We start from the raw sequence: 24531 nt of genomic DNA, 5'->3' as shown, positions 1-24531 counted from the left end.
TCATGTGTGAATTCTTTGATGCTAAGTAAGCTATGATCTCTGGCTGAAGCTCTCTCCACACTCTGAGCACTGATATGGTTATGCTCCTCTGTGGATTCTTTGGTGGGAACTAAGGCATGACTTCCGGCTGAAGCTCTGTCCACATTCTGAGCATTTATATGGTTTTTCTCTTGTGTGGATCATTTCACTCGATCTAAAGCTTGAGCTCTGGCTGAAGCTTTTCCCACATAATGAGCCCTGATGTCGGTTTTCTCTTGCATGGATTTTTTTATGGGTACGAAGGTTTGAACCCTGTTTGAAGCTCTTTCCACATTCTGAGCATTGATATGGTTTCTCCCCACTGTGGATTCTTTGATGGGAAGTAAGGCACCATTTAAGTCTGAAACTTTTTCCACATTCCAAACATTGATGTGGTTTTTCTCCTGTGTGGATTCTTTGATGATTAATAAGGCTCCAGCTCAGAAGGAAACTCTTCCCACATTCAAAACATTTATATGGTTTCTGTTCTGAGTGGATTCCTTGATGGCAAGTAAGAGCGGAGCTCTGTGTGAAGCTCTTTCCACACTCAGAGCACTGAAATGGTTTCACCCCTTTGTGAATTCTTTGATGGCATGCAAGCTGTGAGCTCAGCCTGAAGTTCCTTCCACATTCTGAGCACTGATATGGCTTCTCCCCTGTGTGGATTCTTTGATGGTAATTAAGCTGTGAGCTATCCTTGAAGTTCTTCCCACACTCTAAGCACTGATATGGTTTCTCCCCTGTGTGAGTTTTTTCATGAGAAACAAGGTTACTCCTGCAGCTGAAGCTCTTTTCACATTCTGAGCATTGATATGGTTTCTCCCCTGTGTGGATTCTTTGATGGATAGTAAGGGCTGAGATCTCCCGAAACCGTTTTCCACACTCTGAACAATGATATGGTTTCTCCCCTCTGTGTTTTCTTTCATGGAAAACAAGGTTACTCCTGTTCCTGAAGGTTTTTTCACATTCTGAGCACTGATATGGTTTCTCCCCTGTGTGCATTCTTTGATGGCCAGTGAGACTCCAGCTGTGCCTGAAACTCTTTCCACATTCCATACATTTATATGGTTTCTCGCCAGTGTGGATTCTTTGATGGGAAGTAAGCTTCGTGCTCTCCATGAAGCTCTTTCCACACTCTGAGCACTGATACGGTTTCTCCCCTGTGTGCTGTCTTTCATGTATAACAAGGTTGCCCCTGTTCCTGAAGGTCTTTTCACATCCTGAGCATTTATATGGTTTCTCCCCTGTGTGCATTCTTTGATGGGAAGTAAGGTTTGTACTCTGGCTGAAGCTCTTTCCACATTCAGAACATTTATATGGTTTTTCCCCTTTGTGCAATTTTTGATGGGAAGCAAGGTTTACACTCTTGTTGAAGCTCTTTCCACATTCAGAGCATTGATATGGTTTTTCTCCTGTGTGGATTATTTGATGCTTACTGAGGGTTGAGCTCTGTCTGAAGCTCTTTCCACATTCTGAGCACCGATATGGTTTCTCCCCTGTGTGGATTCTTTGATGGGAAATAAGGCACCATCTGCTTCTGAAACTCTTTCCACATTCTGAGCATTGATATGGTTTTTCCCCTGTGTGCATTCTTTCATGGAAAGCAAGGGCCGAGCTGTGGCTGAAGCTCTTTTCACATTCAAAACATTTATATGGTTTCTCCCCTGTGTGGATTCTTTGATGGGAAGTAAGCTTCGAGTTATCCCTGAAGCTCTTTCCACACTCTGAGCACTGATATGGTTTCTCCCCTGTGTGGATTCTCTCATGGGAAACAAGGTTACCTTTGCAGCTGAAGCTTTTTTCACATTCTGAGCATTGATATGGTTTCTCCCCTGTGTGGGTTCTTTGATGGCAAGTAAGGTGTGCACTCTGGCTGAAACTCTTTCCACATTCTGAGCACTGGTATGGCTTCTCGCCTGTGTGGATTCTTTGATGGGAAATAAGGCTACTGTTGTGAGTGAAGCTCTTTCCACACTCAGCACATTCATATTTTTTCCCACCTGCAGGAATTTTTTGATTACGGCTACAGCTTGACTTGGTGGTTGAGATTTTTGCCCTCGGAGGGGATTCATTATTTTTGTTCTCTTCACAGTACTTGTGTTTGACTGGAATTTCATGAAAGTCAGAGCACTCAGTAGCAGAAGATTTCTTAACCTCCTCATGTTTTCCTTCAGTATTCCTTTTCTGCTGTTCAAATTCTCTCTCGGTTTCCTCTTCATCATCTGCAGGAATAAAAAGAGGGAGAAATTGAGCTTCAAAACAGAGGAGGGAACCAATGCAAAAATACTGGTGGAGAAGAAAAACCTGCCACACACTTAAAAGGCTCTTTTGATTGGCTCTAACTGGTAGACCAACCCCTTCAGCCAGTGCCTGCCAGTCACTCCTTGTGATGGCCTTATTAAAGGATCTGGGTAGGATGGGGTGAGAGGAGTGACAAGAGGCTGACGGGTGGGCTGGGCTCCCACAAATCCCCTTCCTGGAGGGAAAGAAAGGAGGAGCAGCAGCACCACCAGCCACTGGAGAACCAGCTGACTGCATGGAGTGGGAGGGGAGCCCCAAGGGCTTTGGTTGGAGGCACCTTGAAATAGGCAGGAGGGCTCCCAAAAAACCTTTATCTCCAGTCGCTCCTTTGCCCAAATGACTGGACCTCCCCACCACACACTTTGCAGCTTGCTGCATCCTCATCTTTCCCTCAGACCAAGCTCCCTCAGTCTCCATGGCAGAGACATAAGAACATATTTTATTTATTTATTATTTATTTAACATATTTTCATATTGCCCAAAACTTACGTCTCTGGGCGGTTTACAGCATAAGAATAGCCCAAGGCCCATCTAGTCCAGCATCCTGTTTCACATAGTGGCCCACCAGATGCCTCTGACGAGCCCTTAGGCAAGAGGTGAGGGCATGCCCTTCTCTCCTGCTGTTACTCTCCTGCAATTGGGATTTAGAGGCCTCTGAGGCTGGAGATGGGAGATGGGAGACATTTTTCTCTCTGTCCACTCTCTCCACTCCATGCGCAATTTTATACACCTCTATCATGTCTCCCCGTAGTTGCCTCTTTTTCAAACGAAAAAGTCCCAGATGCTGCATCTTAGCCTCCTAAGTTGCTCCAGGCCCCTGATAATCTACAGTGTCCTCCTTATGATCCGGTGACCAGAACTTCACGCAGTACTTCAAATGTGGCCGCACCATAGATTTGTATAAGGGCATTATAATATTAGCATTTTTATTTTCAATCCCCTTCCTAATTATCCCTAGCATGGAATTTGCCTTTTTCACAGCTGCCGTGCACTGAGTCAACACTTTCAACAAGCTCTCCACCACAACCCCAAGATCTTTCTCCTGGTCAGCCACTGACAGCTCAGACCCCATCAGCGTATATGTGAAATTAGGGAGTTTTGTCCCAATATGCATTACTTTACACTTGCTTACACTAGGAGAGGAGAGCTGGTCTTGTGGTAGCAAGCATGACTTGTCCCCATAGCTAAGCAGGGTCTGCCCTGGTTGCATCTGAATGGGAGACTTGATGTGTGAGCACTGCAAGATATTCCCCTCAGGGGATGAAGCCGCTCTAGGAAGAGCAGAAGGTTTCAAGATCCCTCCCTGGCTTCTCCAAGATAGGGCTGAGAGAGATTCCTGCCTGCAACCTTGGAGAAGCCACTGCCAGTCAGTGAAGACAATACTGAGCTAGATAGACCAATGGTCTGACTCAGTATATGGCAGTTGCCTAACCACATTTGCCATTTTGTTGCTCACTCACCCAGTTTGGAGAGATCTTTTTGGCGCTCCGCACAATCTGTTTTAGATATCATTACCCTAAATACTTTTGTGTCATCTGCAAATGTGGCCACTTCTCTGCTTAATCCTACTTCATTTATGAACAAGTTAAAGAGCACTGGTCCCAGTACAGATCCCTGGGGGACCCCACCACTTCTTACTTCCCTCCATTGTGAAAACTCTCCATTTATCCCTACCCTTTATTTCCTGTCCTTCAACTAGTTACCAATCCACACAAGAACCTGTGCCCTTATTAATTTTTTTAATTGTATTTTTAGCAAAATTGCTGAAGATAATGATAATATTTTAACCATTTTTGTTCAAAAGATTTTTAACGCAAAATAATCAGATCAATAATTCACAAAACATCATGCCCAGGAGAAGCAGATCTTTTTCAGATTCAAATTTTACTATGATTCAAATTTACCACTGTGAGGGATGGAGCTAAATCCTCTATTTTGTATTGTTTCGGTTCTGTTTAAAATGGCTATTTTGTGTTTGCTATGGACAGGTTAAAAGTTCAAGGTTGTTATTTTCCGTAAGAGTTAATTTCTGTCTGGAGTTTGTTATTTTTCAACTGGTTTGAGTTAGCCACAACTGCGTAACCCTAGAGGAGGCATACAGTGTTACCATTATAAAAAAGTTTGAGCACCTAGAGTAGCTGGTCTGGAGGTGATCTGATCTGATGATAGTTGGTTGCATTATTCAAGAGCTATGTGCAGTGAAATCACTTAGAGCTGGAACTCACCAAGAAGGCAGCTGAAACCCTCTGGAGACAGAGCCGAGGGAACAGACTGCAGCAGAAGCAGACCGTGTTGGGCAGAGTGGAAAAGAAAAGCCGGCTAGACAGCAGAGAGAGAAAGCTATCCAAGAAGGTGACTGGTGATAATCCTGGCTAGGCACAGTATTAGGATAGCTGGATGCATTTATCTCAAATTTCATTTGCTCCTTATTGGTCTTAGGGTTCTTGTTTTCTTCATACAAAATAATTCTATTATTACAACTGGACGTTTTTAAAAAATCAAGTAAAGTTTCATGTATTTAGATCTTGTCTAATCTCTGTCTTAGATTCTCCATCCTATGCTTAGATGCCATACCCCTCTACCAGACTTGAGATGGAGGTCTGGAGGGCTGTTTAGTGGAGACTGCCGGGGGGAATAAAGGATTCCACTTGGAGGCAGTGGTAAAGCTTACCAGTTCAAGGGGGTGGCTGAGGCTAGCCTTGACAAACATATATGGTAATTATCCAATGAAATGAATAATGTCTGAAGTTGAAATCCTACAAATTTCAAACTGTAATTTTACTTCCCTTTTGCAAGTACATTAATAAAAAATTCTAATACATATATTTAAGTTCTTGAATTTTCCGATAAGTGTAATCTCCACACAATGATTTTCCCAATCAATAATGGGTGTCACCTACCAGTTTAATAGAATCATAACAATATTCAGGGAAGAAAACTAAATAAGGGTGAGATATTTCCCTCAAAATTTATTTATTTATTTATTTATTTATTTTCTATGCTGCCCTTCCAAAAATGGCTCAGGACGGTTTACATAGAGAAATAATAAATAAATTAATAAAGAAGATGGATCCCTATCCCCAAAGGGCTCACAATCTAAAGCCAGTGTGGTGTAGTGGTTAGGGTGCTGGACTAGGACCAGGGAGACCCAAGTTCAAATCCCCGTTCAGCCATGATACTCTCAATGAAGAGCCAGCGTGGTCTCGTGGTTAGAGTGCTGGACTAGGACTGGGAAGACCCGAGTTCAAATCCCCATTCAGCCATGATACTTGCTGAGTCTGGGCCAGTCACTTCTCTCTCAGCCTAACCTACTTCACAGGGTTGTTGTGAGGAGAAACTCAAGTATGTAGTGCACTGCTCTGGGCTCCTTGGAGGAAGAGCGGGATATAAATGTAATAAAATAAAATAAAATAAAATAATAATAATAATAATAATAAACCTTGGAAATCCACACACAAACACACACACACACACTCAATTTTCAATGAGGAATGAGCTTAGGATTTCATTAAAGTTTGGGGAAAGTGCAAAGATAGCCAGCGTGTTGTAGTGGCTAGAGTGCTGGACTAGGGCTGGGGAGACCCGAGTTCAAATCCCCATTCAGCAATGATACTTGCTGAGTCTGGGCCAGTCACTTCTCTCTCAGCCTAACCTAATTCACAGGGTTGTTGTGAGGAGAAACCTAAGTATGGAGTACACCGTTCTTGGCTGCTTGGAGGAAGAGCAGGATATAAAATGTAAAAAAATAAAATAAAGATGAAAGTGGGGAAATAGATCTTGAAGAAATCATCAAAGGGCCAAGTTTATATGTGCCTAAACACAACAAATGGAGACAATGAGGCTGTTCTCACAACCAGCCTCACGACCTCGTGGATCCCTCTGCTCCCCGTTCGTCTAACCCCATTAACGAGCCTGGCTTTTAGCCGACGTCAAGGGTGCGAGAGCTAGTCTTGTGGTAGGAAGCATGACTTGTCCCCTTAGCTAAGCAGGGCCCGGGTTGCCTATGAATGGGAGATGATGTGTGAGCACTGGAAAAGATTCCCCTTAAGGGATGGAGCCGCTCTGGGAAGAGCAGAAGGTTTCAAGTTCTCTCCCTGGCTTCTTCAAGATAGGGCTGAGAGAGATTCCTGCTTGCAACCCTGAAGAAGCCGCTGCCAATCTGTGTAGACAATACTGAACTAAATGGACCTATGGTCTGACTCAGTATATGGTGCGGTGGTTTTGGAAGGGCGGTATAGAAATCAAACACATACATACATACATAAGGCAGCTTCCTATGTTCACCCTTAACCTGGCTACCGAGTATTGTGTGACTCCTCAGGCACACAGAGCGTCTTTCTGAGGGGGGAATCCCACACATTGCATTGAGAGATGCCTGGAGGCCGGAACAATAAGTTCTGGCCCTAGATCCCTCCACCCTGCTCCGTGCTTCATGACAGAGCTGCACGGAGCAGGGCTGCCTGTGTCAGAGTGCAGGAGGTACCCTGAAGAGGACCTGCTTGGTCATCTGGTGGGGAAAGTAAGTTGAAAGCAGCCTTCTCCCCACACCCTCCCCGCCTGCCCGGGGCAATAGTGTGAATTGCCCCAATGATTCCACGACTAATCCAAGACTATGAGATTATGAACTTGTTTCTCCATAAAAGCCCTTCTGTTCACTAATATTATTATTATTATTATTATTATTAATATCCTGCTCTTCCTCCAAGGAGCCCAGAGCGGTGTACTACATACTTGAGTTTCTCTTTCACAACAGCCCTGTGAAGTAGGTTAGGCTGAGAGCGAAGTGACTGGCCCAGAGTCACCCAGCAGGTATGGCTGAATGGGGAATTGAACTCGGGTCTCCCCAGTCCTAGTCCAGCACTCTAACCACTACACCACACTGGCTCCAGAAATAGCAGCAAAGGGAAGGAAGAGCCATACCAAGAGAGGTGAGAGGCCCACAGATTTCCTCCATGACTTCTCTGTGCAGAGCCCTTTGGCCTGGATCCAGCAGAACTCACTCCTCCGAGAAATTCACAGTCACCTCAAGGGCCACAAGAACCTGAAAGACGAAGGAGGCATTTTGTTGTCACAGGTTCTTGTATCAATCCAAGAAGACATGAATGGCTGAAAGTTCACATGCAAGACTCAAAGCTCTCCCAGTGGCCTTCCAAGTGAGCAGCTTGGACAGCCTAAGCCAAGGGACTGAGAAAGTGTACCGGGTCTCACGATCAGTGAGACCTGGTTTTTGCGAGTGCATGGGGAGAGTGGGCTAAGCCCGTTCTCCCTGCACACGAGCAGGGTGGGAACCCTGGGCGGCCGGATCGGCTGCCCACACAGTTGCCGGCTCCGTGACAGAGATGGTGGGGGCTGGGGAGCTCGGGGGCCACGTGGCCCCTGGAAGCTCCAGTATGCCCTACACAAGTGTGCAGGGCATACCGGGGGAACGGCTTTTCACCTCCCCTCCAGGAGGAGAACGGCTTTTCGCCTCCCCTCCTACTCTACGCGTGAGCAGCCGTGGCACGGAGCCACACCACCGCTACTCATGATCGGATAGCCTGGGTTTGCGGAGTGCTTGCTCTGCAAACCCGGGCTAAGTGGAGGGGTACTTGAGCGGGTTACCCGCTCTAGAACCACCGGGCTCGCAGCCGAGCCCGGTGGTTCTCACGATCAGCAAAAATCGGGCTAGGCTAGCCCAATTTTTGCTGATCGTGAGAATAGCCCCAGTGTCTTCCAGGCCAAGGGAGAGGCCCTCTGAGAGGCCCAGTGTCTGTGCCCCCTTCTTCCCCTGTGGGATCCCTCCCCTACCTGATCCACTTGCACAGAGCCTGAGTCTGCTCCACCACAAGGAGGAGATGGCCTGGAATGGAAAGGCAGGGTGATTTTGCCACCTGGGAAGAAGAAAAAACACAATATAGATCTTGCTTGCTGCCTGGCCAGACTCATGGGGATGGATCCTTCCCTTCATTTGCTGATTTCATTTTTTATTAAGAGTTTTCAATCCCGCCTTTCAGTCAAACACTCCTGAGATCGCTAACAACATATTTTGACAATACTGAACTAAATGGGCCTATGGTCTGACTCAGTATATGGCAGCTTCCTGTGTTCCTGCAGGGTCTGCTAGTAACTCTGCACTCACTCTACTAGGCAGATCTCGGCCTAGCAGAGCAGCTTTAATTAGCAAAGGGATCTCCTAACCTTTTGAGTCACCGCCCCCAGTTTCAAAGTATAGTGGTCTCAGAAACACAACATAAGAACATAAGAACAGCCATGCTGGATCAGGCCCAAGCTCTATCTAATCTGTTCCACACCGTGGCCTACCAAATACGAGGACAAATATTCATATACTGCTTCTCAACAGAAGTTCCCAAAGCAGTTTACACAGATATCAATAAATACAGAAAATGGCTCTCTGTCCACAAAGGGCTCACAATCTAAAGAAGAAATATAAGATAGACACCAGCCACAGTCACTGGAGGGATGCTGTGCTGGGGATGGATAGGGCCAGTTGTTCTCCCCCTAACCAATAAAGAGTCCACAGGCAAGAGCTGAGGGCATGCCTTCTCTCCTGCTGTTGCTCCCCTGCAACTGGTATTTAGAGGCCTCTGAGGCTGGAGGTGGCCTATAGCCCTCAGACTAGTAGCCATTGACAGATTTGTCCCCCATAGATTTATCTAAGCCCTTCTTAAAGTCTTTCAGGGTAGTGGCTGTCACCACATCTTGTGGCAGAGAATTCCATAGGTTAATTATGCATGGTATTAAAAGGTACACCCTTTTATTGGCCCTAAATGTCTTGGCAATTAATTTCATGGGATGACCCCTGATTCTAGTGTTATACAAGAGGGAGCGGGGGAATTTCTCTTTATCCACTTTCCCCAAACCATGCATAATTTTATACACCTCTATCATGTCACCCTTCAGTCATCTTTTTTCCTAAACTAAAAAGCCCCAGGTATTGTAGCCTTACCTTGTAAGGAAGGTGCTCTAGGCCCCTGATCATCTTGGCTGCCCTCTTCTACACCTATAATGCAGATATGCATTAGCAGAAACATTTCAACGTGTAACGTCCTTTTTAAGGTATGGTGACCAGAACTGTACACAGTACTCCAAATGTGGCCACACCATAAATTTGTATAAGGACATTATGAAATTAGCAGTTTTATTTTCAGTCCCCTTCCTAATGATCCCTAGCATGGAATTAGCTTTTTTCACAGCTGCCACATATTGAGTCGACACTTTCAACGAGCTGTCCACCATGACCCCAAAAATTCTCTCCCGGTCAGTCACTGACAGCTCAGACCCCATCCACATATATGTGAAGCTGGGGTTTTTTGCCCCAATATGCATCACATTACACTTGCTTACATTGTACCAAATTTGCCATTTTGTTGCCCACTCACTCAGTTTGGAAAGATCTTTTTGGAGTTCCTCGCAATGTCTTTTGGATTTCACTACCCTAAATAGTTTGGTGTCATCTGCAAATTTGGCCACCTCGCTGCTTACCCCAACTTCTAGATCATAAATGAATTAAAAAGCAATGGTCCCAGGACAGAGCCTTGGGGACCCCACTACTTACTTCCATTCATTTAGAGAACTGTCCATTTATTCTTACCCTCTGTTTCCTGTCCTTCAACCAGCTACCAAACCACAAATGAAACTGTCCCCTTATCCCATGATTGCTAAGTCTCCTCAAGAGCCTTCAATAAAGAATTCTGTCGCAAGCATTTTTGGAAGTCCAAGTATACTATGTCAAATGGATCACCTTTATCCACATGACTGTTGACACTCTCAGAGCACTCCAAAAAGTGAGTGAGGCAAGACTTCCCCTTGCAAAAGCCATGCTGGTTCTCCTTCAGCAGGGCCTGTCCTTCTATATGCTTAACAATTGTATCCTTGAGAATGCTTCCCATCAATTTCCCTGGCAAACTGGCTGCCTGCCTCTCATCTCCCGGGCCACAGAGAGCACCCAACTGGCCTGACCACAGCTGGAGCCCCAACCTCCAGGATAAGTTGAGAACTCTGTTGACTCAGTTGATCTGTTGTTGTTGCTGCTGCTCACAGGTTGGTGGTCTGGGGGGAGGGCCTAGTTGGCAATTCACCCAGCAAGGGAGGCAAGAGCTGGATGGATGGCTGGAGGCATGTGTACCTGCTAGGTCGGCCGCCACACTGCTGCCTCTCCCTTCACTGGTTGCCACTGGGATGGCAGACTCTCCTAGGTGGGTTGCCAACTACATACACACCCCAAACCACCAGCGTGTGAGTGAGAACAACAGACAAACGGAGTCAACTGAATTCTCATGTTATGCTGGGAGTTGGAATCTTGAATTGGGAGGGAGGGAGGGAGGGAGGGAGGGAGGGAGCATGTGCTGGGACTCCAAGAGGGATCCAGTGCTTTTAACTGTTATTGTCTGTTTTCTGTGTGCTTTTGTGGGGGGGGGGTGGCTGGTCCTAATGCGTACCTGCATAATGAGGCTTGTTTTACATCTTTACATTCTTGCAAATTCAGTTGCTTAAAAATTGGATACTTTTAGAAAAAGAGGAAGGAGTGAGGAAAGCGATATGTGGGAGGGGAATATGCTAAGTTACACGTTGAAATGTTTCTGCTAATGCATATCTGCATAAATATACTTGTTTCACATCCTTACATTCTTGTGAGTTCATAAGAACATAAGAACAGCCCTGCTGGATCAGGCCCAAGGCCCATCTAGTCCAGCATCCTGTTTCGCACAGTGGCCCACCAGATGCCGCTGGAAGCCACAGACAGGAGTTGAGGGCGTACCCTCTCTCCTGCCATTACTCCCCTGCAACTGGTACTCAGAGGCACCCTGCCCTTGAGGCTGGAGGTGGCCCACAGCCCTCTGACTAGTAGCCATTGATAGACCTCTCCTCCATGAAGTCATCCAAACCCCTCTTAAAGCCATCCAGGTTGTTGGCTGTCACCACATCCTGTGGCAGAGAGTTCCACAAGTGGATCACACGTTGTGTGAAAAAGTACTTCTGTTTGTTGGTCCTAGACCTCCTGGCAGTCAATTTCATGGAGTGACCCCTGGTTCTAGTATTGTGTGTGAGAGAAAAGAATCTCTCTCTCTCTCCACTTTCTTTCAGTTGCTCTTTGGGTCATCAAAAACCCACACCTGAAATACTGGGTGTCATGGTGGGTGTGCTTAGCGGGATGATGCTTAAGGGTGTGGGTGTGTGAAGGCCATTAGGTCCAGGCTCCGAAGTTACCTAGCTGCACCTCTACTCATGATTCAGGAAGGGGGAGTCCCAATGCACAGCCCTTCTTGCACGCCTCATCTGGCCAACATCCTCCCTTTGCCCGTCTTTAGGGCTCAGCTCCCTCTCCAGCTCTGCAGAAACTCAGCTTGTACCTGGAGGCGGTGGGCGAAGCAGCTCCCGCCTTACAAGGGCAGGGCCGGGAAGGTGGGGGGGGGGTCCCGCAGCCTCCCTGCGCGCTTCCCGATCTCCCTCCCCTCCTGCTGCCGCCAAACTCACTTGGCACCTACCAGGTCCCTGGACGGAACTGATGCCGCAGGCAGAAAAAGCAAAGGAGCCTTTCGGCGGGTTGACGGGGAGCTGGACGGGCGAGAGGCGCGACTCTGCCTCCTCTGCAGAATCCCGCGACCTCCTCCCCTTCCTGCGCTCTCTCTAGGAATCTCTACTCGCTCGCCTTAACCCTCCTCCTGCTGCTTCGACCCTCCGGATCCCTCCAGACTCGCCTTGCCAAGAGCGTAGCGCTCACATTGCCAGACTTCTGCTAGGAAGAAGCGGCGGCGGCGGCGTTCGCTGCTGTAGGCTGCAGGGATCACCCCCGCTCCTCCCTCCCTCCCGGGATGCCTGCTTGCTCCCCAGGGGTCAGCTTTTGCAGAGCGCCGTAAGAGTTGCGCCTCCGGAGTAGAGCAGCAACTGCAGGGAAGAGGGTTGCTCCCAGCTTTTCCTCCGGGCACCCCCATCCTCCCTCGGCCTCTCTGCTTGCGGAGGAAGATTTGGAGGTGGTGCCGTGCAATAGTAGTATCCAATCCCTGGGCTGTATAACCGGTCTTCTTCTCCTGACTCCTACTAAACAAGAGAGACAGATGCATGCAGCACCACTTGAACGAAGTGCCTCTTTGTACAGTTAGCAAAGAGGGTCTGTTATTTTACCCACCGGTATATGGTGTTCTCACATGCGGCATAAAAATGGAGGAGGCCATAAATGGGTTCCAATCTTCTTTTTTAAAGCCAATGTTTTCCCTTCCGGGAGGCACAGCCCTAAGCGGGGGCTCCAAAGCTGTTGCTTGCAGGGATGAGGCAGGCGGAGAGTTTTATTTGTTATTATTTATTTATTAAATTTATATCCCGCTGTTCCTCCAAGGAGCCCAGAGCGGTGTACTACATACTTAAGTTTCTCTTTCACAACAACCCTGTGAAGTAGGCTAGGCTGAGAGAGAAGTGACTGGCCCAGAGTCACCCAACAAGTATCACGGCTGAATGGGGATTTGAACTCTGGCCTCCCCAGTCCTAATACAGCACTCTAACTACTACAGCAGCAGCGGCTCTTAGAGAGGCCCGGCGGGGGGAGGTTTGCACTGGAAGAGATCCCCCCCCCCGCATTCACTACCCAACCTTTCCTTTCCCACCTACAGCTTCAGCTCCATCCCAGCAAGTTGGGACCCCGAGGGAGGGGGATGGGAAGAGAGGCAGCTCCAGACAGAGAAGGAAGGGGTCAAGCAAGAATGAGAAATCCCTTTCAGGCAAACTCCACCCACCACCTTTAAATTTATTTATTACATTTATATTCCGCTCTTCCTCCAAGGAATCCAGACATAGTTAAGTTTCTCCTCACAACAACCCTGTGAGGTAGGTTGGGCTGAGAGAGGAGTGACTGGCCCAGAGTCACTCAGCAAGTATCATGGCTGAATGGGGATTTGACCCTAGGTCTCCCCAGTCCTAGTCTCACACTCTAACCACTACACCAGGCTGGCTTTCTTTAATGTAGTGCTTTGCTTTTCTCTCAGGATGCTGGGTGTGCGTTTGTACATTGGCCAGATTCAAACCCAAGTCCATGCAAGATATTGGGGAGCAATACACGATTCACAAACAATTTGGGGTTTTCATTGCATGTTAGAGCCTAGTCCGATTTATGTCCAGGGCTAAAAAATCCACTTTTTGTGTCAGTTTTGGGGGGCAAATTCAAACTCGCAGTAAGCTTCACTATAAATCTGCAGTAAAGCTTGCTGTCTGGCAATGTTCCAGAGATCAAGCCGAAAAAGACAACCAGGAAGTTTTTCACACAGGGCTTTTAAAGCCATTTAACTCGCATCTCTTCCTGAATGGACGGTGTGCGTTCACACATATCGGCCAGATTTACCACAGAGTCCCTGCGAGTTATCAGGGAGCAGTTCATACACAATTCGGGTTTTTCACTGCACGTTAAGAGTGTAGCTCGATTTATATCAATGTAACACCTTTAAACTTGATGGAAAGTACTATGTGCAAAGACGGGGGGGGGCGATTAATGGGCAATAGACTAGTGCCTTTACTGGCTCAGAAGGGCGGTATAAAAATTGAATAAATAAATAAATATTTCCTATATGAATACCGTCGAGAGAAGTAGCATCAATTCTGATGTAATTCTGTATAAAAGGTACATAGATTATTTAATGATCATTACTACTACTGAAAAGCAGGTAGATAAAATATTTGAGAACTTGAATATGGGAGGGAGTATTGGACTCACGAGGGAAAAACCAAGTGAGGAGGGCTGGCTTTCTTTTCTAGATATGGACATTAAATTAAGAAATAATCATTTAGAGACCAAATGGTATAGAAAATCAGCCAAAAAGGAAATTTTATTAAATATTCAATCAGCACACCTCAAAATAGTGAAAAGAAAAATGTGCTAAGGAGGACAGGATGTTTCCACAGCTGAACATCAAAAGGAATCTAGAAAGCTGAAAACCTAATTAGGAAGAATGGGTATGAATTACATGTTTTTAAGAGTTGTAAAAGAGCTAGATTCATTAAGGGGTTGTCGGTACTTAAAATTCCATTTATCACTGATAGGTTTACATGGCAAACCCAGAGAATCTTGGAAAGTCTGGGAATTAAGGTGAATGTGGTTTGCACAGCACCAATAACACTTAAACAATTGTTAGTTAACGCTAGATTGTATTATAGGAGATGTGATGTACAAGACTGTGAAATTTTTGAATGGGGAAGGTAACTGCAGAAAGAAAGGTACAATATATAAAATTCAATGCTGAGGTTGCACTTCATTCTATATTGGAGAATCTGGCAGGTCATTGAAAGATAGATATAAATAACATCTAGCAGATATGAGGCATTCTGCAAAGAGAACAAAACCCTAGTCATTGCATATGAGAATTAAGCATGAAGGCCAAATGTTGCCCACTAAAATATATATTTTAGGGATTGAAAGGAACAAAGGAAAATAACGGAAGCATTATTTATAGAGAAACAGAGACCTGACATTAATGCTCGAGAGGCACTGGCTGATGCCATGAAGTTTATTAGCCTCTGAGAAGAATCAGGTGTTCCCCCCCACCCCAGGCTCATTATGTTATCACATCTAAGGAATCTAACAGCTGGGGGACAGGGGTTTTCATCTGTACTCATTTGTTTTTACCTAATTGAGGATGGTGTGTCACACTGAAACATCTTATGGTTTTATATTTACTAACTTTTAGTTTTTCTTTGTGCAATAAAAGGTCTTTTTGTTGAGAGTTTGGAGTAAATATGCATATTGCATTGCCAACATATTGACTTATATTGGGGTTAAAAAATCCACTATTTACGTTGTTTTTGGGGACATCTTCAAGTTCGCAGTAAAGCCTCCCAGTAAACCTGTGGTACAGCCTGCTGTGTGTAAAAGTCCCAGGAGCCAGAGGATCTAGAGAGGAGTAAAGAGTGAGGAATGAGCCAGTTGTCAAGCCAAGTATGTAGCCAGGAGCCAGAGGACCAAACAGGTAATTAGAAATCCAGGACAAGCCAAGGGCCCAACCAGTTAGACAAGATAGATACTGAGACAACCACACCAGAACAAGGGAACCCTGGTACTGCAAGGGTAGCTTCAATAACAGGCCTCATGGGGGGGGGGGGTTGTGCCTCTCTGGACCCACCCACCCCATGTTGTTGCATGGTTCTTTGAACCCATCCACTCAATTATAGCTACACCCCTGCCCAGCGGCCAACCACAATAAAAGCTGTAGTTCAACCACAGCTGGAGAGCCAAGGTTGTCTAGCCAAGGATTCTCAACGTTGGATCCCCAGATGTTACTGGACTTCAATTCCCATAATCCCCAACCAAAGGTCACTGGGGCTGGGGATGATGGGATTTGAAGTCCAATAGCATCTGGGGACCCAATGTTGAGAATCCCTGGATCCCTGCTGCATGTGTGAACCCCCTTGGGGAAATCCTGCACTTCTTCCAGGCTTAGAAGCCGAATCTAGTGGGGAGGGGGAGGGGAAAGAAGCAAGGGGAGTTGGGGGGTATAGGAAAGCAAGGAGCCACCCCACTTTGGAGATTCCCACTCCCCCTTCCAAATCTCCACCCCTCCCCATATGCACTTGTGCTCACCAGGTCCTTGGCAGGGTTGATGCTGCAGGGGAGAAAAGGGAGTCTCCCTTTGAGGGGGGCGGGGATGAGAATTGAGAGAGATCTTTCAGTGCACAGCCCTTCCCCCTCCCACACCTGCCTCATCCCTGCAAAAGAGAGAGGGAAGTGCAGCCAGTTCCTTCAAGTAGGAGGAACCCAGGATGCTCCGCTGTCTAATGCTGAGTCTAACCATTGGTCTATCTGGCAGAGCAGATGCTCTTCCTGTGAGTAACAGCCTCAACCCCAAAGAGTAATAAGAACACAGGAACAGCCCTGTTGGATCAGACCCTAGGCCTACCTAGTCCAGTGCCCTGTTTTCCACAGTGGCCCAGCAGCAGAGGGGTAACTATAGGGGGGGCAGGGGGGGCACGTGCCCCGGCCACCATCTTTTCTGGTCACATGGGGGGCGCTGCCATGACAAAAATATTTTTAAAAATATTTTTTAATTTTTTTTTGTTAATACAAATGTTTCCTGCTCAGTGCAGCAGCGCTGCAGCAGTCAAGGGAGCACGTCGGCGCCCCCTCCCCTACGAGAGGTCCCTTCCGCGCCGCCCGAGAATTGGCGGCGGCGGGCGCTTGTGAGAAAAAACCTAAGTATAATGTCGTATGTGGGGGGGCGGGGGGGCGCCGTTTTCCCTAGTTACGCCTCTGCCCAGCAGATGCTTCTGAGAAGCCCACAGGAAAGAGGTGAGGGCATGCCCTCTCCCCTGCTTGCAGCAGCAGGCAGTGTGCATAGGCAGTCACCCATCCAAATGCAAACCAAGGCAAGTCCTGCTTAGCAAAGGGGACAATTCATGCTGCTCCCTGCAGCAAGTCTGGCGTCTCTCCCTTCTAGGAGAAAAGGACTCCCAGAGTTCTCAGGGATTTGATTGCTGCTCTTCCCTGCCTTTGCTTCCCAGGGGTCACCTTCCCTCTCCCCTTCTCAGCATATGGGGAGCTGAGCAGTATCCCAAGAGGTACGCATGTGCGCACGCTCACAAGCTTTTTTCCAGTGTCCACTCAGTTTGTTTTAGATCCTGCTCAGGTTGAATCAGGAAGCCCCCACTCTGAATGCACATGTGGACACACTACCTTGATAGTGCCGCCCAGAACAAAAATCATTCCGCACACAGATGAAAAGAATTAGAAGGAACATTAGTGCCGAGCCCCACCCACAGAGCAGCACGTCCCCCGACCAGCAGGAGGGCAGCAGCAGCTGCAGGGAAGGGCTGCTCCTAGCTCCTTTGGGGACCCTCCCCCCTTGGCCTCTGCTTGTGGAGGAAGACCTACGGCTTGAGAGGCTGGAGAAGTCCAGATGGGGGAAAAATATTTCTTTTTTGGAGAGAGGTTAAAAAGTCAATTGATTGGTTTACAAACATTGCCCTGCTACCTGGGCAAGGAAGCACGCTTTTAACATGGTGATTCCCTTTCTTAGCAGGGAGAGAGTAACTGGCCATATCCATCCCCAGCACAGTTCCTCCAGTGACTGTTGCTAGTGTCTATCATCATATGTTTCTTTTTAGATTGTGAGCAATATGGGGACAGGGATCCATCTTAGTTTTATTTGTTATTTCTCTGTGTAAATAGCCCTGAGCCATTTTTGGAAGGGTGGTATAGAAATCGAATAAATAATAATAATAGTTGAATAGCAGTATATATTATGTTGTTGAGTAGGCGAAGCCTCATGTTCTAGTTTGAGAGTTGAGCTCACCTCCAGTTCCTGCTCCTTCATGAGTTAAAAAAGAAGTTTGGAGGTGTCCACTAAGCAGCAGCTGAGTCAGAAGGCTCCCTCCTATCCAGCAGCTGTACCCAGGTTCCAGCCCCCTCACCCCCATTTTTTATTTCAACTAAATATTACAGCATTACGCAATCCAGTGGCATCTGGTGGGCCACCAGGGCCTGGTGGGCCTTGGGCCTGATCCAGCAGGGCTGCTCTTATGTTCTTATGATATAATATAATCAAGGATAGGAAATACGTATAACTGAAAGAAAACAATAATGAAAAATCTCTTAAGTATTGACTTTGTCAAAAGAAAAGGGGGGAGATGAGAGAAAGGGGAAAACCCCTTTTTCTAAGCATGTTTCTTCAAAACATGAAATATTGATTAAATTGGACCCAATTGCTGAAGGAGGTAGGAAGAAAAGCCCTCCTGTCTGCTGCTTAGCACATGGTCACTGCCGATGCCTCCAAGTGTGTTTTGAACTCACGCACAAGCAGAAAATAGGCGCTTGCACACCCTATTAATAATGGTCATGAGGACAGCCCTAGTGACAATACTGAGTTGGAGGGACCAATGGTCTGACTTTGTAGACAGTAGCTTCTTGTGTTCTAGGGGCACCATCCCGGGCCTAGCCATAATCGAACAACAAATGCCTGGGGACACCAATGAATTGGGCCCATGCCCCTGCCCGCTTAGGTGTGGGTTTTTGCACCCCTGCACTGGCGCCCCCTTTCAATGTTGCTCATTCTGGCAAAGCACAGCAGCCAAGGTCCTACCCTTCATTATTGGGGACTCAACTGATAAGTGCCATTGGTATGGCAGCATGCCCCAGCAGCTGCAAACCTTCAATCGTGCCACCAGTACCAGGTGTGAAGGGAGTGGAATTCCACCCAGAGCTACCACCAGCAGCCAGGTAAAGGCACCAGGTTCTGTAGTTTCCCACTACTTCACTTTACGCTTTCCTCTTTGCAGGGTTAAAATTCTAAAATGTGGCCTCTCCACTAAATTAAGGCAGTGGCCAAGACCAATTTTGCATGTTACACATGCTTTTGAGTTTTCCCTTTGTTATTTGAGAGTGGCAGGTCTTAAACGTGCTTGTAATCATCTTTTCTGAAGTCCATTGAAGACTATGCAGGAAGGTGGATTTACAAGGACATTTCAACCTTCGTGTTCTGTTTTGGTTTGGGGGCATAATCTATGAACAGAAGTGTTCTGTTTGCACATTTTTAGTTCTCCACTCAAATTTATTTCATAGAGATAATACACATCTGGCAGTGGTTTTCTCCTTCCCTCATTTTATCTTCTCCTTCCTTTCTCCTTGGTCACTCGCCCAGTTCTTCCAAATGTTCACATTGGGCACAGAATTCAGGATCCTCATGGAGAGCTACAATTTGCCACCCTGTGCTAGGCCTTTCTGCTTCTTTATGCCCTACCATTGAAAGATCAAAACAGAGTGCTGGCATTAAATGTAACCATTAAATGGATGGGGTGAATTTAGGTTGATTTAGGACCGATGCAAGTGATTGGAAAAGGAATGCATTGATTTTTCCAAGGCCCCAGTTAAAATAGCAAACAATATTTGGATGAGACAGAGAGACAAAGGGAAAGAGGTGATTCCAACTGTACAATGTAGTTTAAATGTAATTTTCCCCAGACCACAGTTTACAAACATTGCATAAATTAAATAAATCTATCCAGGAAAGAATACATGGATGAGTAAGAAATATGAGGAGGGAAGGTAGTGTTTTGTTTTGTTCTAGCAACTTTATAATAAAATTTAACATATAAACGCAAACCCACGTATTAAAGACTGTACTATTTTACCAAATATAAAAAGACACATCCCTCTAATTCAGGGTATGCATGGCATTTTCCCCCAATGATGACAAAATTTGTATTCAGTGAGAATGATCTAGGGCAGGGGTTGCCAATAGGAGGTAACATGGGAGTACCCGGGGAACTTGGGCATACCCAAGGGGTACTCTGAGCCTGCCTCCTTCCCTCTCTCCACACTGCAGCTGTGCTATTTGTTCCCATCTGAGGATTGCTGACACATCCTCAGCAATGCGTCCACTGCAAAAAGGGAGAGAGGAGGGTGGGAGACCCTCCTCCTCTGCTCCTGATTGGCTGGTCACTTGCTGAAACTCAGCATGCCCTTCCCCTCAGCTTGACTGACAGCCTTCAGAAAATTAACACTGAGTACTTCCATTTGAATTAGTAGGACACGTAAACTTGCCCTAAAGGGGCAATAAAACTGCTTATGACTAACTTGCCTGTATGTGAGCCAGTTACTGTGGTAGCCTGTCTCCTGAACTAGAAAACTTAAATTTGTGTTTTTATGTATGTGTGTAAACACACACACAAAAATTTAAATGTTACAGTTATGAGAGGGGCATTCCAGTCACTGGCTTACATCCAGATTAAGTTACTCATAAGCAGTCCCAGTGAAATTAATAAGACAGGTTTACTTGTCTGACTAATTTCAGTGGGAGTAGTTGTGAGTAACTTAATCTGGACGTAAGCCAGCAACTGAAAGAGCCTATCTCATAACTGTGTGTATCTGCATATACAGATACATACACAATCTCTATAGTGTACCTATAGCTGAAGACTTGCAATAGAACGGGTATACTTGTCAAAAAATAAAAGAAATCGCGGATCTAGGGAAGGTTAGCAATTGTTTGATTTCATCTGGATTAATTTTGTAAAGTATTAATGCAGGTCAGGTGTCGTTCTTATACACAGCAGCTGAAGTTGTAAACCTGTATCTGGTCTGAGATAACCTAGCAAGGGGTAAAGATCCAACTGAATGGAGGGAGGGTGCGCTGGTGACCCTTGACTCTCCTCTTCATACCTCTCTGAGGAAGCTGAGAGGGGGGGTCAATAATAAGCAGCTCGGTGCACATGCCCATGGAGGGTTTCTTTTTGCTACCCAAATAGGATACCCCCAGGAACAGAAGGGCAATGGCCCAGGCAGCCAAGAGGTGAAAAGTCCATGTTCTGCCTGAAGGGCCTCTAAAACACTTAGGTAGTGCAGAAGTTAAGATAAGCACCTTAACTTACAATTTCCACACTTTGTAGAGTGGGAGTGGGAATGGAAAGCATGTAAACTCTCATATTAAACAGAAGGTGTTTGGATGACTGAATTATATACAAGGCTGAGTTTTTATTTCACCCAAGGAGCTCAGTGGAATAAATGGTATCTCCATTCCACTTTATGCTCACTGCAGCTAGGGGTGTGCATGGACCGTTTGCCACAGTTTGGTCCGAACCACAGGCCCTCAAACTGGTTTGGTCGGACCAGTTCGCAATCGAACTGGTTCTGCACATCCCTAACTGCAGCCCTGTGAACTAGGTAAAAATGAGAATTGATAGGCTTATTCGCATGACCGCCAGCAGGGTAGGAGAAGCGCCTATCCTGGGTTGGCAATCTGGGCATGCTCCCAATCGGTGGTCACGCATTTGCAAGGGAGAGTGATTTTGAGGGAGTTGGGTAGAATGGCTTTTTGTCCACCCTCGATAAAATGCCAATCCAAAATATGGGTTGGCTGTGTCGGTCCTACCTAGATCCCACACAATCCCTCTCTCTTCCTCCTGTCTTGATCTTTGCAAAACAGGCAACCGCCCATCAGGAGTGTGCCCAGCTCTCCTACCCACTCCACCTACACTACTTAAGATCATGAGAACAGCCTTAGTGATTTCCCAAGCCCCCTCCACTCTGAGATTCACAGCAGACCAGGGCTGCCCCCACTCTAGATCTAACACGCTACCCACTACACCACGCTGTCAGTAGTTTCTTGATCCCAGTCAGCTCCATCTCAGCATGTTGCTGTAGTTTCTCTGTAGCTTCCATGCCCTTTGCAGAAGAGTCCCTCAGCCCTCCTTCACACACAATCATGGACTTCCTCGTCTTTTCAGAGGTCCAAGCAGCCCTATCCCCCTTTCTATGGCTGTAACTGAAGAGCAGTTACATGTCCCAACTTTATTTGGAATGGTCTCTGGAGCAGACATCTTAACTCTCTAGAAATTAATGGAGCTGCTTTAGAGATCTCATAGGATAGATAAGCCACTGCCCAAGGGGCTAACAATCCCTGGATATTTAAATAGTCTCTTTCATACGTGGATTCCTTGATGCTCATTTAAGTCTGAAGTGGAGCAGAAGATCTTTTCACACACTGAACATCAATAATGTTTCTGCCTTGTGTGGATTCTTTCATGTTTGTAAAGTTTTGGAGCTCTTTCCACACAGCAAGTATTGACATGGTTTCTCCCCTGTGTGATGGAAGGAAGGGAGGAGCTGCTGCCAAAGCTATTTCCACACATTTCACCCCTTAGTGGAATCTTTGATGGGAAACAAGGTGTGATCTCCGGCTAAAGACTTTCCCACAAATTGAGCATGGATATGGTTTCTCCTCTGTGTGGGTTCTTTGATGGCGAATAAGCTGTGACCTCTCAGCAAAGGTCTTTTCACACAGCGAGCACTGATATGGTTTCTCCCCTGTATGGATTCTTTGATGGGAAGTGAGGACCGAGTTCTGACTGAAGCTCTTTCCACACACACAGCACTTATATGGTTTCTCCCCTGTATGGATTCTTTGATGGTAAGTAAGGTGTGAGCTCCGGCTGAAGCTTTTTCCACACATCGTGCACAGATATGGTTTCTCCCCTGTGTGGATTCTTTGATGGCGAATCAGTGGTGATGTCTGAGAGAATCTCTTTCCACAGATTGAGCATTGATAGGGTTTCTCCCCTGTGTGGATTCTTTGATGGCGAGTAAGGTGTGACCTTTGAACAAAGCTCTTTCCACACACTGAGCACTGATGTGGTTTCTCCCCTGTGTGGATTCTTTGATGGGTAGTAAGGTGTGAGCTGTCGTTGAAGCTCTTCCCACACTCGGAACACTGATATTTCTTCTTACATATAACAATGCCTGGATTTTCTTCACAATCCCCATTTTGAACTGGAATTTCTTGGAAGTCAGAGCATTCAGAAGCAGGTTTCTTCATCCACTGATATTTTGTTTCAGTTTTCCTTCTCTGCGGTTCACCTTCTTTCTCGCTTTCCCCTTCGTCACCTGCAGGAATAAAGAGAGCCTTTGATAAGGGAGAAATAGAGCTTCAAATTGCAAAGGAAGCCCAATCTACTGCTGTGTGAATGAAATAGAAAAGTCTTTGCGGAGAGGCAGTTTCCACCACATCCCAAAAGAACTCTGCCCATTGGAATTAGCTGGCATCCCGGGGTGTGCTGCATCCTAGTTCACTGGGTGAGCCATATGTGGGAAGAGATTGTTTTCAGGCAAGTTTTTCTTTTAAAATCCATCTGTTGCTGATGAAGGCATAAGCCAAAAAGTTCAGCTAAAATTTGGTTTCCTCTAATCTCTGTTGTCAATCATTGTTTGAACCAGGGATTCTCAAGGTTGGGTCCCCCCCACCCCCGATGTTATTGGACTTCAACACCCATAATCCCCAAACAAAGGCCACTGGGACAGGGGATTATGGGAGTTGAAGTCCAATAACATCTGGGGACCCAACGTTGAAAATCCTTGTTTTGAACTATAGGTAGCTAGGGATAGGATATAAATGATTGTTAAAGCTGTAAACAGAACTCCAAACTAGTATCTATTATATATACTTTGAAGAAGGGTGTGTTTATGTGACAGAAAGTCATACTTCCCAATTACGAAAAGATGCAAAATTTTTGCATACAATCCTACCCCTGAAAGTAGCGGAATGTACTACATTTTACATTGCAAAATGCTGGGGAAAAGGTTTAAGGAGTTAGTCTGAACAGATTTTTAAAACTCAGTAATCAGAAAAATAAATCAAAAATGACATCATGTTCAAGAGAAGCAGCAGTTCTCTCTCAGATTCAAATTTACTAGAAGACAAATTTGCCATATACAGGTGGACCTCGTTATCCATGGGGGTCCCATTTTGCCCTGAAACCACGGATAATGAGACACAGAGTGAATGAGAATTGGGGTGTTAGGTTCCTGGAGACAAAAATGTTCCCCTCCCCCCAAAAAAGTCTGGAAAGGGCAGAAATAATTGAAACAAAGTGAAGTACTGTGCTCTATGGGTCTCCAGCGGTCCAGCAATGCCCCCTGTAACCCCCAGTTTTGGCTATTTACCACAAAAAAATCATTGGGGAATTTAAAAAAAAATTTAACAGAAGAGCCACAAAATGGCTCCTTTAAGCAAAACAGTGGCTGGATATGACCTCCACGGTCATTTCTAGCCACCTAGGAACCACGGACATGCGGATATTAACCCTTTAAAACCCCCGTATACTGAGGTCGGGTCTCCATTGCTTGACCGCACATATGTGAAACCGCAGGGGTCTGGGACGTGTGTAATGAGGTCCATCTGTATGATCATTAATCAATAAAATGAAGAACGTTTGAAGTTGACATCCTACAAGTTCCAAACTGCTCTTTTACTTCCCTTTTGCAACCACATTAATAAAGCTTTATCTTACATATATTAAAAATAACCTGTTACCTATTACATATTTTGGAGAGTTTGTTTGTGGATTTGCTTCTGCAAAATAAAGTTATACTTACTTATTATCTACAGATTCCAAATTTTGCATAAACAACCCTGCCACTTAAAGTAGCTGAGTGTACTAATTTTTATATCGGAATATGCTGTGTGTGTGGGCAGGGTGGAGGCTTAATTTTTTTTTTTAATTTTAAGGCACCATTTTCCACTGAAAGTTTTCAGTGACTTTCAGGGCACCATTAGACCCAGGTCCGTGTGCCCACTCTCTTTTAAGGCCCCATGATGTTCCCCAAGGGAAAACAGGGTCCCTTTTATATAACTGAAATGGCTTGGCCTAGAGTTCTGAAATTTGGCACAGATGTAAGACAGATTATTAGGATTCTGTGTATTGATTCTGAAATAGATTGGTCAATCTATTGATTTTTAATGATTTTTT

At 45.9% G+C, this 24531-nt stretch overlaps 1 pseudogene; it reads right to left on the bottom strand.

Moving 5' to 3' along the window:
- Positions 1-24531, bottom strand: part of LOC128342327 (zinc finger protein 420-like) — a 33281-nt pseudogene continuing 8750 nt past the window's right edge.

This window comes from Hemicordylus capensis, chromosome 2 (assembly GCF_027244095.1).
Source record: "Hemicordylus capensis ecotype Gifberg chromosome 2, rHemCap1.1.pri, whole genome shotgun sequence".
Taxonomy (NCBI): Eukaryota; Metazoa; Chordata; class Lepidosauria; order Squamata; family Cordylidae; genus Hemicordylus; species Hemicordylus capensis.
The sequence above is the reverse complement of the archived record's forward strand: the minus strand, read 5'-3'. Positions and strand labels throughout refer to the sequence as shown.